The sequence below is a fragment of the Pipistrellus hanaki genome, assembly GCF_964339955.1.
Source record: "Pipistrellus hanaki genome assembly, chromosome: 2".
NCBI classification, from domain to species: Eukaryota; Metazoa; Chordata; class Mammalia; order Chiroptera; family Vespertilionidae; genus Pipistrellus; species Pipistrellus hanaki.
Window position 1 is genome coordinate 105,170,750 of NC_140504.1, and position 15,845 is coordinate 105,186,594.

General features: G+C 38.8%; 1 protein-coding gene across 4 annotated transcripts in view; it reads right to left on the reverse strand.

Annotated features, from left to right (window-relative positions):
* PLS1 (plastin 1) overlaps positions 1–15,845 on the reverse strand; it is a 227,717-nt gene that overhangs the window by 201,292 nt on the left and 10,580 nt on the right. The window contains exon 1 of one of the 4 annotated variants that reach the window (XM_084872463.1): positions 2,724–2,831. The exons of 2 other annotated variants lie outside the window; for them this stretch is intronic. The gene's annotated coding sequence lies outside the window, so the exon portion shown is untranslated. Of the gene's footprint in view, positions 1–2,277; positions 2,349–2,723; positions 2,832–15,845 lie in introns of those variants that run through there. One more of the 4 variants, XM_084872461.1, reaches the window with a different exon arrangement.

A 15,845-nucleotide genomic window follows, 5' to 3' on the forward strand; every position in this document is an offset into this window, starting at 1 on the left:
TGAGAGATTTGGTCCACTGATTCTGAAAGAAATGGAGTCACGAGAAATTCACCAGGAAATTCAGGAATTGGATTGTTATGATGATGTTCCAGAAGATGATGACATAATTGTCATTGAATAAATGAGTAAATTCTTGATTCTGTAGGATTCACAGTTTGTCTGGTTTGTGTTGACAGCTACCGTACTACCGTACCGTATACAGGTAATAAATTTCCTTTATTTTCATTTAATAATAAATGTGTACCGTATTCTTCTTCATGGAAAAATAAGACATCCCCTGAAAATAAGACCTAGTGCATCTTTGGGAGCAAAAATTAATATAAGACAGTGTCTTATTTTTGGGGAAACAGGGTATTTAAGTTACTAAATTTGTGGCATTTTGATATGGGATCAATAGAAAACTAACATAGGCTCAAACAGTTTTATTCAGTCCAGGATGTTCTCATCACCTTGGCCTTACATTGCCCATTTGGGAGAAGAAGAGTGTGTTTGGGAGGAGGGGCCAATATTGGTTTACAGCTCTCCTCAAATAAATTTCCCTCTGATAGGATGTACTCACATATGAGAAGTCAAATATTCAGCTTAGCAGCTTAAAAAAAATTAAAATATTCAAGATTCCGCCAATAATAATGATCAGGGGTGCCTCCTTGTCTTAATCCTCCCTAGCACACCGGGGCCCAGAGATTACTATAATTGACACTAACTACTCCCCAGCAACTAGGTGCAGTGGTTCTCATTAGTAGTTCTAAGATCACCTTTTGTAGGTTGATTTCTGAATGACAGTCCTCCTCCCCAATGATTGTATTCAGAAATCTTAAGTGAAGTGTAGCCAAGGAATCAAGATAGGATCAAAATTAAGAATTTCTAAATTCTAAATGACTAATATTGCTGGAAGCATTGTCCACTTCCACCAACCACCTGAGACCTCTCCTATTCTGACGAAGGCCTAAAATGCAATTCTTGTCAGGAGTTAGCCTAATAGCTAGCACACAGAACAGACTAGATGGTTAAGGGTATAGATCTGATATAAATAGACATGGATTTGTTTCTGCTACTTATCAACAGAGTGTTTTTGGCAAGTCTCTTAAGTTCTCTGTACTTCACTTTCCTCAACTCTATAAAGGGAATGACAAGACCTACCTACCCATAAGGTTGCTATTGCAGATTTAGAAGTTCTTAAAACATAGTAACTGACCAATTATTAATACCAGCATAATTTCATTTTTGGATGAAGTCAGAGCAAAATATTTATAAACAGAAGTAGTTTGAATTCCTTAGCATTTTTCATTCCTGAAAACATTAAGTATTTAATAGAAACAAGCTTACATTCTGAACTGCATGAATTGAGTGTGTTTATAAGATGTTGTGTTGTGGGAAGTAAATCATGGGAACCATAATATTCCTGTCTCTTTGAGGTTATAATACCCAAGGAAGCATAATTTTAAACCATACCTCTAAAATGTTGGCTAAAGCAAAAATATATATTTTCCCCAACATAGACATATGAGAAATTTATCTCTTTTTTCACCTTAGATTATGAAATGGCAACTGTATTGATTGTTGAGACAACAACAATCCTAAGTATTTGGTGACTAATCAGGCCTCCTTTCTGATTTGAATACTGCTGAGAGTGAAACTGAACCACCTGCTCAAGGTTACAAATCAAGTTAAATAAGCTTCTCTGTCAATAGAAATGAAGGACATAAAAAATCATGATCCTAAACAGTTTATAGAAATCAATAACTTGAGCATGAATTGACAAACAGGAAGCAAACAGCAATGTGGTTGAGTTAGGGCTGATGACTGAGGACATTATCACAGTAAAATGGCCAGTAGTTGGGGACACAACTAGAAAAATAAATCCAAGACTAAATTTTTAATTAATAAAACACAAAATAAATTAACTGTAAAGGATGATATTGGGAAGAAATACAATACCTATTTCATTATTTTTTTTATATATATCATTTAGTGTTCTTCCTGTCTCTACTTGTGTTCATTCCTTCACCATTCTTTTTTGTCTCGTTTACCTTTTATCGAAAAGGTAGGAAACATTAACCAATGAGAAAAGGGGCATCTAAAGAATGTCTTCATGTTTTCACCTGTTGATTCTCAGACTGTAGTCCTCTACACTAGAGTCTACAGAGAGCTGGGAGGGAAGACCATTCTCCTATCTTTATATTTCTCTCAGGGCCTATTGCAAAAGCAGCACTCTGGCCTCTTTCTTTACACTCCTTTCTCACTCTCCCGAAAAGAAGGGGAACTGATTCATCTTACTGGTAAGAGGATAAGTGTCTAGGGTCCACAGGAACCTCATTCCTGTACTGCAATGATTCTCAACCTTTAACGCAACAGAATCAAGACAGGGCTTGTTAAAACATAGACTAGACTAGAGACTACAAATCTGCATTTCTAACAAGTTATATAAGGTGTTGCTGGACACTGCTTGTCTGGGGAATCACACTATGAAAAATACAACTTTACTGAATGTGGCAAAATGTTCAAGGTCATTGTCCACGCAAGGTTTGCCCCTCCCTCTTTAGCAGTAGCTTGTCTTCAGAACACAAAAGCTCTCCATTTCTTTTTCTTTTTAAAAAATATTTTTAAAAATACATTTTATTGATTTTTTTACAGAGAGGAAGGGAGAGAGATAGTTAGAAACATTAATCAGCTGCCTCCTTCACACCTCCTACTGAAGATGTGCCCGCAACCAAGATACATACTCTTGACCAGGATTGAATCTGGGATTTTTCAGTCCACAGGCCGATGCTCTATCCACTGAGCCAAACCGGTTAAGGCAGAGGCTCAATTTCTTCTATATATCAAGCAACCCAGAGGCAACTGTCCAGCAGGTATGCCTGTGATGGGATGGGTAGAAGCTAAAATTCTGGGAAGAAAGGTCTGAGGAAGACCATTTTCCACAAAGGACCTGGCTACAATCCTAGTTCAGCTGCACCAGGAATAAAGTCGTTATTTTGAACTCTGTCTGAAAGGCCTCTATTTCTTAATCATTTCAAAGAAAAAAAGAAAGAAGAGAATGAATTATCAGCTCTTTCAATACAAGAGCATCCAGCATAATGACTATGGGAATGATAAGGAATATGACTAGGAATTCCAAAGGTGTGACCTCATTCTGGAAGAACTGTGATGCTGTCTTATCTAAGCCATAGAGCTGAAGTGAGATATCAGTTGTGCTACTGAATGATGTCCCTGTTCCTGAAGAACATGCAGTTACCACCCAAGTGGTGTAGGTGGAGAGAAGATCCAAGGCCTTCATAAAATGCAGCCTACATGACTTACTAGTACCTGAGTTAATCAACAACAATCCAGATCAGGTTGGCTGGCTCAACAGCTCACTCCCACCCACACCGTCCCCACCCTCCCCTACCCCCGTTCTTCAGGGCTGCAGACACCTCTTGACCACTCCTCCTGTGCCTACTTTCCATATTTGAGTCTGTGCCATATTCTGCCCACCTATCCACATCCTGTGCATGATGATTTTGATGGCTCTCAAATGACCCATCAAACCCTGCAGTGAAGCCAGTTTTGCCCAACCTCTGCTCAGTCCCACTAATCTCCTGCAGCCCCCAACCAGGTTCAACATCCCAGTCCCTCCTTTTTCAGGAGATTAATCTAATTAGAAGGTTTTTAAGAATAGCAACAAAATTAAAACACACTCTCATCAGCCAAACAAAAGAAGAGGGTGAAAACCCATGCCAGGTTTTTAAGAGACCTTAATGAGAATACCAAAGAAATGAAAAAGGACCAGTCAGAAATTAAGCATATACTGTCTGAAATAAAGAATATACAAAAACCCAACGATCAACATATCCCAAGAGTCTAACCAAAGATCTGGAATATGAGGAAACAAAAAACACCCAACCTGAGAGGCAGAAAGAAAGAAGAATCCAAAAGTATGAAGATAGTGTAAGGAGCCTCTGGGACGGCTTTAAACGTACCAACATCTGGATTTTTGAGGTGCCAGTAGAAGGGAGAGAGCAAAATATTGAAAACTTATTAGAAGAAATAATGACAGAAAATTTTCCCTACCTGGTGAAAGAAATAGGCTTACAAGTACAGGAAGCACACAGGACCCCAAACAAGAGGAATCCAAAGAGGACCACACCAAGACATATCATAATTAAAATGCCAAAGGCAAAAGACAAAGAGAGAATCTTACAAGCAGCAAGAGAAAAGCAGTTAGTTACCTACAAGGGAGCACCCATATGATTATCAGCTGATTTCTCAACAGAAACTATGCAGGCCAGAAGGAAGTGGTAAGAAATATTCAAAGTGATGAACAGCAAGAACCTACAACCAAGATTACTCTACCCAGCAAAGCTATCATTCAGAATTGAAGGTCAGATAAAGAGCTTCACAGACAAGAAAAAGCTAAAGGAGTTCATCACCACCAAACCAGGATTACATGAAATGCTGAAGGATATTCTGTAAGAAGAAGAGGAAGAAGAAGGAAACAGTAAAGGTGAAGGTAAAAACCATGAACAATAAAAACACATCAAATACATACCTACCAACAAGAGAATCTAAAAATCAAGAGAATAGCCGGGACTGGTTTGGCTCAATGGATAGAGCGTCTGCTTGGGGACTGAAGGATCCCGGGTTCGATTCCGGTCAAGGGCATGTACCTTGGTTGCAGGCATATCCCCAGTAGGGGGTGTGTAAGAGGCATCTGATCAATGACTCTCTCTCATTGATGTTTCTAACTCTCTATCTCTCCCTTCCTCTCTGTACAAAATCAATAAAATATATTTTAAAAATAAATAAATAAAAAATAAATAAATAAAAATCAAGAGAATAAAAAATCTGAAGAACTGAATGGACTGGTGAATATAATAGAATCAGGGACATAGATAGGGAGTGGACTGACAATTCTCAGAAGGAAGAGGGTCTGAGGGGTGCGGGAAGAGATTGGACAAAAATCTTACACCTATGCCGGGACCGGTTTGGCTCAGTGGATAGAGAGTCGGCCTGCAGACTGAAAGGTCCCAGGTTCGATTCTGGTCAAGGGCATGTACCTTGGTTGCGGGCGCATCCCCAGTAGGGGGTGTGCAAGAGGCAGTTGATCGATGATTCTTTCATTGATGTTTCTAACTCTCTATCCCTCTCTTTTCCTCTCTGTGAAGAATCAATAAAATATATATTTTTTTAAAAATTAAAAAAAAAAATCTTACACCTATGGATGAAGACAGTGGCAGGGGGTAAGGGCATGTGGTGAGGTGGGGAATCAGGTGGAGGGGAGTTATGCGTGGGGGCCGGGGGAGAGGAACATCTGTAATAATCTGAACAATAAATATTTATTATATATATATATATAAAAAAAAAAAAAGAAAGTCTGAAGGTATGGCAATACTAAGCCCACATCTCCACATGACCATAGGGGGCTATGTCAGTGACTGTCACACCCTTTAGATAAGGTGTAAACAAGCTTGTCACAATTCTTTTGATCCCCTGCCATCCTTACTCTCCACTGCCTTTCCTCCACAGAGCACCCAAGAAGAAACATTAGGTAAGCTCTGCTTCTTGCCACTGTTTATTTCTTGAGATGTCTCTGAACTCAAATTATAGTATTGTGAGGTGGAAATAAAGAAATGTATTTTATTTTCTCTGCAGCTGATTGTTTATTCCATTATCAGCCATTAAGCCATAATTGTAGGAATCATGAACAAATGGGGAAATGTTTACCCCAAATTGGCCCAGATCCTAGAGAAAGAGGTGATAGAGGATAAAGGGACTCAATAGAAAAAGGCAATCTTCTTTTCAACATCCATAGTTTCTTAAAAGATCAGGAGTCATGACAGAAGAAACAGCCATTATCTTATGTTTTTATAGGACAAAAGTTCCACAACCCAAAGTTACCAAACATAGAATTTCATGACACACTTAATTTTTTAAAATTACATATAAAGCAAATAAATATTTATCATTTTTGGAAAGATCCTATTGCCTGCTAGCCCTTTTAATTTAGCAATAAACTAGATTACAAGAAAACTTTGACAATTGTTAACTAATTAGGAACTGATTACTGTGCAATACAAGTATATAATGATCTTTTCTTGTCTCAAATCATCTCTTATTGTACATACTCCAGAGGAGTACAATTTTGAGGACCTCTTGAATTTCTGCTGTTTGCCCACAAGATTAGACTAGTTAGTCGTATCGAGAGGTAAATATTTGATTTTCAAAATTCCTCTTTCTCTTTCTCACATCTTTCTTTCCAAAGCCAACACTTAAGTGGAAAATAAAATATATCACATTTACTTACCTATCTTCTCAGAGACTTCCTAGGACAAGAATGGATTCTATAGTCCTTGTCTTCGCGGTTCAACATAGCAAATTAGGAGAAATTTTAAATATTCCACCAGGAATCTCTCAAAGGTGTGTTCACTTAAGATCTAACCTTTTCTACTGATTAAACTGAAGGGAATATGAAACTAAGGCTATGTCTACAGTGAAATGGCCCACTGAAATGACTAACAATAATTCCTTTGCACTACAACTTTCAGGTTACAAACTGCTTTCCCATAATGTGACCCATGCAACAGAATATTTTGTAAACTGTATATACGAATACAAACCATCTGTATTATTATTTTTGGGCTGAACATGATGCAACATTCTATTGTAAATCCAACCCTAACCTAATTCTCAGTATTAATTCAGGAAGCTCAGAAAAGAGAAAAATCTCAGCATACCATATTTATTCCAAGTTAGTCTGAATGATTTATCTTTACTCATGGACAAGATAAAACTAAATAGCAAAAACTATTAGAACACTCACTTCTTAAATGTTTCCTTTTTTAATTATATACTTGCTTTTTAGGAAAAATAGTATTTTAATCTTTATTCACCACTTATATTTTCTTACACTGAAATTACAAAAAGCATTTTAACTACTTTAATGCATATATTTCAGTACTAGGAAGGCACAGTAAATATATCATTAGGAGCCCTGGCTCTGGAGTCGTAAATCTTGGGAATGAATATAGACTCTTATTTTTAACCTTGCGTGTCATTCTGAATTTTGTTTTTCATAACCCTAAAATAAAGATGATGATTATAATAGCAACTTCATAGAGTTTTGGGAAGGATTAATCAAAATAAACAGCAAAGGGCTTAAAAAAGGACCTGACATATATGAAATGCACACAGATGTTAGGTATTATTTTAAATACTAGAGGCTGGGTGCACCACATTCATGCAATGTGGAGGTGGGGGGGGGGGTTCTCTCAGCCCAGGCTGCACCCTCTTGTAGTCCAGGACCCTGCAGGAAGATGTCCACCTGCCAGCTTAGGCCTGCTGCTGAGCCTACGCCAGCAAGCGGACATCCCTTGAGGGGTCCTTAGTGCTGCCACAGAGCTGGTTTCTGGTTGAGTGGTGCTCCCTTGATGGGAGTGTGCTAACCACCAAGGGGTAGCTCCTACATTGAGCATCTTGCCCCCTGGTGGTCAGTGCATGTCCTAGGGACCAGTTGTTCCCTGGCTCAATCGATTTGCATATTAGGGTTTTATTATGTAGGATTGGTGATTATGATTTTCATAAAATTAATGGTCCTCAATAGTAATATATATATATGTGCTCACTTGTATATTATGTATTTTGCATAATATATGAATTTGCATATTATATGTTAAAATTTGCATATTATGCAAAATACAGGATTTGAAGAAATGAAATTCACCAATAACTGATGGAAGAGTTGTTTTTGGGAGAAAGACCTGAATGAAGTTAATTATGTTTAAACACTGCACTTGAGTAATTTAAGTAATCATTAAGGCACTACACTATCTATTTGTGAGAATAAACCACAGAAAGCTGGTTCTAGACCAGGCAAACTCAACCTGCAGGCCAAATTGGGCCCACTGCCCACTCACACACAACTTGTATGTATGATTTTTGCATACTTAAACAGTTGAGAAATTTTCAAAACAATGATAGTTTGTGATATGTGAAAATATAAGATTTTAATTTTAATGTCCATAAATAAAGCTCATTGGAGCACAGCCATGCTCAATCATTCATGCATTGTGTGGCTGTTTCAGTGGCATCAGAGCAGAGTTCAGTAGCTCAGACAGACCACATGACCCTAGAACACTTATTATCTGTCTTTTCACAGAAAACGTGTGCCAACCTTTGGTCTAGACGGTTGTTTCTATGAGGGCAAAGACTGCCAGGCAAAGACTGCTCAGTGACTGGCCCAAAACTGTGTTCAGTAAATATGGGATAAAACGATGGTGTCAGCATAAAGGTAGGTGGTGGCATGTACTAGAGACAGTTGTTCTCAAGTAAAAGAGAACCTTTTTCAAACAGAGCAAGAGATGACTTCTTCAGTCAGTGCAAGCTGACTATGGTCTTTGTTATCCTGTCATTCTAATGGTGGATTTTTAGGCCACACTGAAGAGAATAGGGAAGGACAAACCATGAAGATAAACTAAACAGGAATTCTGCATTTTCTAGTAGTATATTTTTAATTTTTTAAAAAAAGGCTTCACAAAAATATAACTGAAGAAAATTATTAGTTTGCAAAAAGCATTTATTTAAAAAAAATACATTATGTCCTCAGTTCACCATAAATTTATTTCTAGGAGTAGCAGCTAAAAAAGTTTGAAAATCTTAAGTTGCGTGCATGTGTGTGTGCGTGCCCAAATCACAATAAATATTAAGTCTCTCTGTAATCTATGCTAAGTAGACAATATCTAGAGTGTTGTCTTGAACCTAGGAAGCCTCATTTGTAAGGAATACAGAGTCAGTCATTCCCAGAAGAGAGCTACAGCATGGTGACGGCTCTAATGTAAGCACAATTTCAAACAAGACAAGTTGATGGAACTGGAAAATATTTTACCTTGGAAATGAAATCACAGTCTTCAATCTGAATTAACTGAATTAATTACTAAATATTTCAATACACTTTTCTGTGTTTACTGGAACCGTTTTGTTTTTGTTTCTTTTGCAAACTGGCCAGTTATCTAGCCTGGAAGTTGAGGCGGCGGCATTTATTGTTCACTGAATAGCTATGTGTTCTTCCTCACTTCCTAGGGTCATGTGACTTGTTCTGGCTAATGAGCTGTGAGAAGTGTTTTATGTCCTTTGAAGCCAAATTCTTTCAGCATGTGATCCTTCTTCCTCTGTTAAAGACAATCTGGAAGCCCCATGTAAAACAATGAAATCACAGCAGCTTGTTTCTCTGAGACACTGCATGGAGAAGAACCATAAGCACACTGACATTTATGTGAACCAGAAATCAATGGAGAGCTCAGTGCTGGTTTGTTACTGCAACAGAGCATACACTATCATGACTTCTAAAAAAAATCTAAGCAGAAAGAAACATTATGTCAGTCTGTGATCAACCAATGGGCCGTTTATAAGGATTAGCTAAATAAGTAGAAAAGTTTCCAAACCTTCCTCAGACAGGTATCTGTGCAACTTTATTATTTCAAGTGTGTTCACAGATCATTACCACACTTAATTCTATTCAAAGGTAAATATTAAAAACCAAATGCTTTATGCCACTCACTTATCAAAAAAACTTAAGAGCTGACTGAAATGTCCCTTGACTGATGTACATTGAGTGACACAATCACTGACAAGCCTTGGCAGATGCTGTTCACCCACACAGTTTCTCCTGCTTTATGACTATAAGGATTCCTTTTCAGGAAACACATGTGGCACTGGACTGCAGTGCCCTGGGCAAAGCTGGTTCAGTTTTCCTGTGTTAGCAGTTAACAAATATGCTGTTTACTGGACTGACTGATTTCAGTGGGCCTTGAACACACAGAGAAAGATGCTATCTCATTTGGCTGGCAGTAAAAATGTCCAGTAAGAGAAAAACTCAAGCTTAGGTTCTTCGATATATTTCTGATTTAAAACCACTGGAAACTCTGGAGCCTTACAGACAGTGGGCTATAAACTTGTACATGCCTAGATTTAGTTCTCAGCTCAACTACTGACAGCTGTGTAGACTGAGCCACAGTTCTACCTTCTTAACAAGGCATCTGTCAAAGTTAGTGGAACAGATAGAGATGGAAGTACTCACTGTATATTGGACTCTTGCTGCCTTTTATGCCATGGAATTCTTAACATTGATAGGATTTCTATTAACTTTATGTCTTGTTACAAGCAAAACTATTTTCAGTTACATGTACAGCAGTGAAAAATACACCATTGGCTTTACCCTTAGATTAGATGCTATTTAATGACAGTCACAAAAATAAATTCTATTACTTAATCTGATCCTCTGTAATGTGATCAAGTCCTCTCTATGAAAATATATCTTGAATTACATTTCTGGTCGTCTTCCAAGAGCAGCTGATTGTTAAATTCCTAAGAATTTCTTAACAATACTTCCACTAATTTTCAATTCTGTGATTGTGTATTTTTATACTTCAAGTAAATTGCTTTTTTTATATGAAAAACCAATGCCATCACAATTCACTCATTAAAAAAAAAAGAGAGAAAGACAAATTCCAACAGAGGAGCATTTTACATTGTATCTACTATAAGGACCACTACCCCTCAAAATTCTCCCAGTCATAAAAAAATCAACAACAACAACAACAACAAAAAAACAAAAAAAAAGTCTGCGAACTGTCACAGCCAAGAGGAACCTATGAAGAAACAAAAGTAAATGTAATATGATATCATACATGGGATCTTGGAACAGAAAAGGGACTTTAAGTTAAAAAACTAAGAAAATATGAATAAATTATGCATTTTAGTTAAAAATAATATAACATGCCCTGGCCAGTGTGACTCAGTAGTTGAGTTTTGACCCATGAACGAGGAGGTCATATTTCAATTACTGGTCAGGGCATGCCCAGTTTGCCGGCTCAACCCCCAATAGGGGGCATGCAGGAGGCGGCCAACCAGTAATTCTCTCTCATCATTGATGTTGCTATCTCTCTCTCCTTTTCCCTTCCTCTCTAAAAACAAACAACAAAGAAAACCTAAGAAAATATGAATAAACTATGCACTTTAGTTAAGAATAATATAATAGCTGGCATGTACACATAAGGAACTATCTGGCATTGAAATTGGGACTCAAAAGAACTGTTGGCCCAGAAAGGAACTCACTACAGACTGATTCATTTGCCTCTCAGCATAACCATTATGGCTTGTTGAAGTTTAGATTCTTACAAGGGTATTTCTTGGATCACATGATCTCACACATCTAAAGGAAATAATGAACAACATAAACAGGCCCAGAGAAAGAGAAGCAGTGATCAGATTCTCAAACCTCAGAGGGAAAGTAAGGGAAGATGGGGGTAAGGGGAAGAGATCAACCAAAGGACTTGTGTGCATACATATGGGCCTAGCCAATGGCCATGGACAATGGGGGTTGGGGGGGGGGCATATCTAGAGAGGGGTTTGGGATGGGAATGGGGGAATAAGGATAATTATGTGAGACCATAATCAATAAAATAAAAAATAAAATAAATAAAAAATAAAAATAAATCATATAATAATCCCTGGCCAGCGTGGCTCAGTGGGAAGTTTTTTATGTACTTTGAAGCCAAATTCTTTCAGCATGTGATCCTTCTTCCCTGTTAAAGACAATCTGGAAGCCTCACATAAAACAATGAAATCACAGCAGCTTGTTTCTCTGAGACAGTGCACACATAGCAGATGCATGGAGAAGAACCATAAACACACTGAGATTTATGTGAATAAGAAATCAATGAAGAGCTATGTACCAAAGTGGGTTAGACTCCCAGTCAAGGCCATGTACCTTAGTGGTTTTTCTGGCCCTGGTCAAGATACATGAAGGAGGCAACCAATCCATGTGTCTCTTCTCACATAGATGTTTCTTTCTCTTTCTCTCCCCTTCCCTCCCTTCCACTCTCTCTAAAAATCAATGGTAAAAATATGCTCCAGTGAGGATAACAACATCAAAAGAATAATATAACAATATTGGTTCATTAATTATAACAAGTACTAGAGGCCCAGTGCATGAAATTCCTGCATTTGAGGGGAGAGTCCCTCAGCCCGTCCAGGATCCCTCACTCCTTACTGCCCACCTGCTCACAGCTTCTTATCTCTTGGCTCGCTGCTCCTCAGCATGGTCGGCCACAGAGTCAGGAGAGGCTCCTGCCACTGCACTCACCAGCCATGAGCCTGACTTCTGGCTGAGCGGCACTCACCCTGTGGGAGCACATTAACCAGCAGGGGGCAGCTCCTGCTTTGAATGTCTATGCCCCGTTGGTCAGTGTGTATGATAGCAACCAGTCATTTTGCCATTTGGTTGATTTGTATATTAGGGTTTTATTATATAGGATACCATACTAGTATAAATCATCAATAATAGGGTAAACTGTATGTTCATGTGGGGGCACACAAGAATCCTCTGTACTATCTGCTTAATTTCTCTATAAACCAAAGTGATTCTAAAATGTAAAGTTTAATACAGAAAGAAATGTCACCACAATGAGACACCACTTCCCACCCACTAAGCCGGCCTTAATAAAAAACACAGCTGAGACCGGTTTGGCTCAATGGATAGAGCTGCTGCTCCGTACCTGGCCGCTCCCAACCCAGCAGCTCTTGGCCCAGTTGCTCCGGGCCTGGCCACTTTGGGCCTGGCCGCTCCCAGCCTGGCAGCTGCTGCTCCAGGTCTGGCCACTGCCGCTCCAGACCTGGCTGCTCCGGGCATGGCTGCTGCTGCTCCGGGCCTGGCCACACCCGATCCGGCTGCTCCGGGCCTGGCCACTCCCAACCTGGCAACTGCCGCTCCTGACCTGGCTGCTCCAAGTATGGTTGCTGCTGCTCTGTGCCTGGTTGCTCCCAACCCGGCTGCTCTGGGCCCGGCTGCCCCGGGCCCGGCTGCTCCGAGCCTGGCAGCTCCCGGCCTGGATGCTCCAGGCTTGGCTGCTGATGTTCTGGGTCTGGCTGCTCCCGACCCGGCTGCTCTGGGCCCGGCTTCTCCGGGCCCGGCCACTCCGGTCCTGGGTTGTTCATCAGTTTATATTGTTCCCTATTATCCATAAATGAGTGAGATCATGTGGTGTTTTTCTTTCATTGACTGGCTTATTCACTCAGCATAATGTTCTCCAATTCCATCCAGGCTGTTGCAAATGATAAGAATACCTTCTTTTTTATAGCAGCATAGTATTCCATTGTGTAGATATACCATAGTTCTTTGATCCAATCATCTGCTGATGGGCACCTAGGCTGTTTCCAAATCTTAGCTATTGTAGACTGTGCTATATATGAACATAGGGGTGCATATATCCTTTTTGATTGGTGTTTCTATTTTCTTGGGATATATTCCTAGGAGTGGGATTACTGGGTCAAATGGGAGTTCCATTTTCAGTTTTTTGAGGAAACTTCATACTGTTCTCCACAATGGTTGCACCAGTCTGCATTTCCACGAGCAGTGCATAAGGGTTCCTTTTTATCTGCATCCTTGCCAGCACTTGTCATTTGCTGATTGGTTGATGATAGCCATTCTGACAGGTGTGAGATGGTACCGCATTGTTGTTTTGACTTGCATCTCTCGGATAATTAGTGACTTTGAGCATTTTTTCTTGTCCCCCTTGGCCTTCCTTCTGTCTTCTTTTGAAAAGATTCTATTTAGGTCCATTGCCCATTTCTTTATTGGATCATTTATCTTTCTTTTACTAAGTTGTATAAGCTGTCTGTAGATGTTGGAGATTAAACCTTTATCAGTGATAACATTTGCAAATATGTTCTCCCATACAGTGGGCTTTCTTGTTGTTTTGTTGGTGGTGACTTTTGCTGTAAAAAAGCTTTTTATTTTTATGTAGTCCCATTTGTTTATTTTCTCTTTAGCTTCCATTGCCCTAGGGGCAGTAGCAGTGAAGAAGTTCTTTTGGCATAAGTCTGAGATTTTGCTACCTGTGGATGCCTCTAGTATTTTTATGGTTTCCCATCTTATGTTTAAGTCCTGTATCCATTTTGAGATTATTTTTGTGTATGGTGTAAGTTCGTATCTAGTTTCATTCTTTTGCATGTTCCTGTCCAATTTTCCCAACACCATTTATTGAAGAGACTCTTTGAGACCATTGTATGTTCATGCTTCCTTTGTCAAATATTAATTGAGCATAATGATATGGGTAGATATATGGATTCTCTATTCTTTTCCACTGATCTTTATGTCTGTTCATGTGCCAGTACCAGGCTGTTTGGAGAACAGTACTTTGTAATACAGCTTGAAATCTGGTATTGAGATCCCTCCTACTTTATTCTTTTTCCTCAGGATTGCTTTGGCTATTCGGGGTCTTTTTTTGTTCCAGATGAATTTTTGGAGAGTTCTTTCTAGGTCAGTGAAATATGCTGTTGTAATTTTAATGGGGAGTACATTGAACCTATAAATTGCTTTGGGAAGTATGGACATTTTAATTATGTTGATTCTACCAATCAATGAACATGGTATGTTCCTCCATCTGTTTACATCTTCCTCTATCTCTTTTTTCAGTGTCATGTAGTTTTCTGCATACAGGTCCTTTACTTCCTTAGTTAAGTTTATACCTAGGTATCTTAATTTTTTTTTGCTGCGATGGTAAATGGGATTGCTTTTTTAGTCTCTGTTTCTGTAAGTTCACTATTGGTATATAGAAATGCCATAGATTTCATGGCATTAATTTTATATCCTACTACATTGCCAAATTCATTTATTAAGTCTGTTAGTTTTTTGATGGAGTCTTTTGGTTTTTATGTACAATATCATGTCATCAGCAAATAAAGACAATTTTACTTCTTCTTTTCCAATTTGGATGCCTTTAATTTCTTCTTCCTGTCTAATTGCAATGGCTAGTACTTCCAGTACTATGTCAAACAGGAGTGGTGAGAGTGGGCATCCCTGTCTTGTTCCTGTTCTTAGAGGGAATGATTTTAGGTTTTTAGCCCATTCAGTATGATGTTTGCTGTGGGTTTATCATATATAGCTTTTATTATGTTGAGGTATGATCCTTCTATTCCCACCTTATTTGAGAATTTTTATCAGGAAAGGGCAAGAAGACAAGAGAATCCAGAAAGTTGAAGATAATGTAAGAAACCTCTGTGACAACTTCAAGCATACCAACATCAGAATTATGGGGGTGCCAGAAGAAGAGAGAGTGCAAGATACTGAAAACCTATTTGAAGAAATAATGACCAAAAACTTCCCCCATCTGGTGAAAAAAAATAGACTTACAAGTCCAAGAAGCATACAGGACACCAAACAAGAGGAATCCAAAGAGGACCACACCAAGACACATCATAATTAAAATGACAAGGGCAAAAGACAAAGAGAGAATCTTACAAGCAGCAAGAGAAAAACAGTTAGTTACCTATAAGGGAGCACCTATAAGACTATCAGCTGATTTCTCAACAGAAACTATGCAGGCCAGACAGGAGTGGCAAGAAATATTCAAAGTGATGAATAGCAAGAACCTACAACCAAGATTACTCTACCCAGCAAAGTTATTCAGAATTGAAGGGCAGATAAAGAGCTTCACAGATAAGAAAAAGCTAAAAGAGTTCATCACCACCGAACCAGTATTATATGAAATGCTGAAAGGCATGCTTTAAGAAGAGGAAGAAGAAGAAAAAAGATAAAAATTATGATCAACAAATACATATATATGAACAAGTGAATCTAAAAATCAAGTGAATAAAAAATATGATTAACAGAATAAACTGGTGAATATAATAGAATCAGGGGCAAGGATAGGGAGTGGATTGATAATTATCAGGGGAAAGGAGTGTGGGGAGTGCAGGAAGAGACTAGACTAAAATCGTACACCTATTGATGAGGACAATGGGTTGTGAGGGATAAGGGCAGAGGGTGAGGTGGGAACTGGGTGAAAGGGAACTATGGGGGGAAAAGGAGA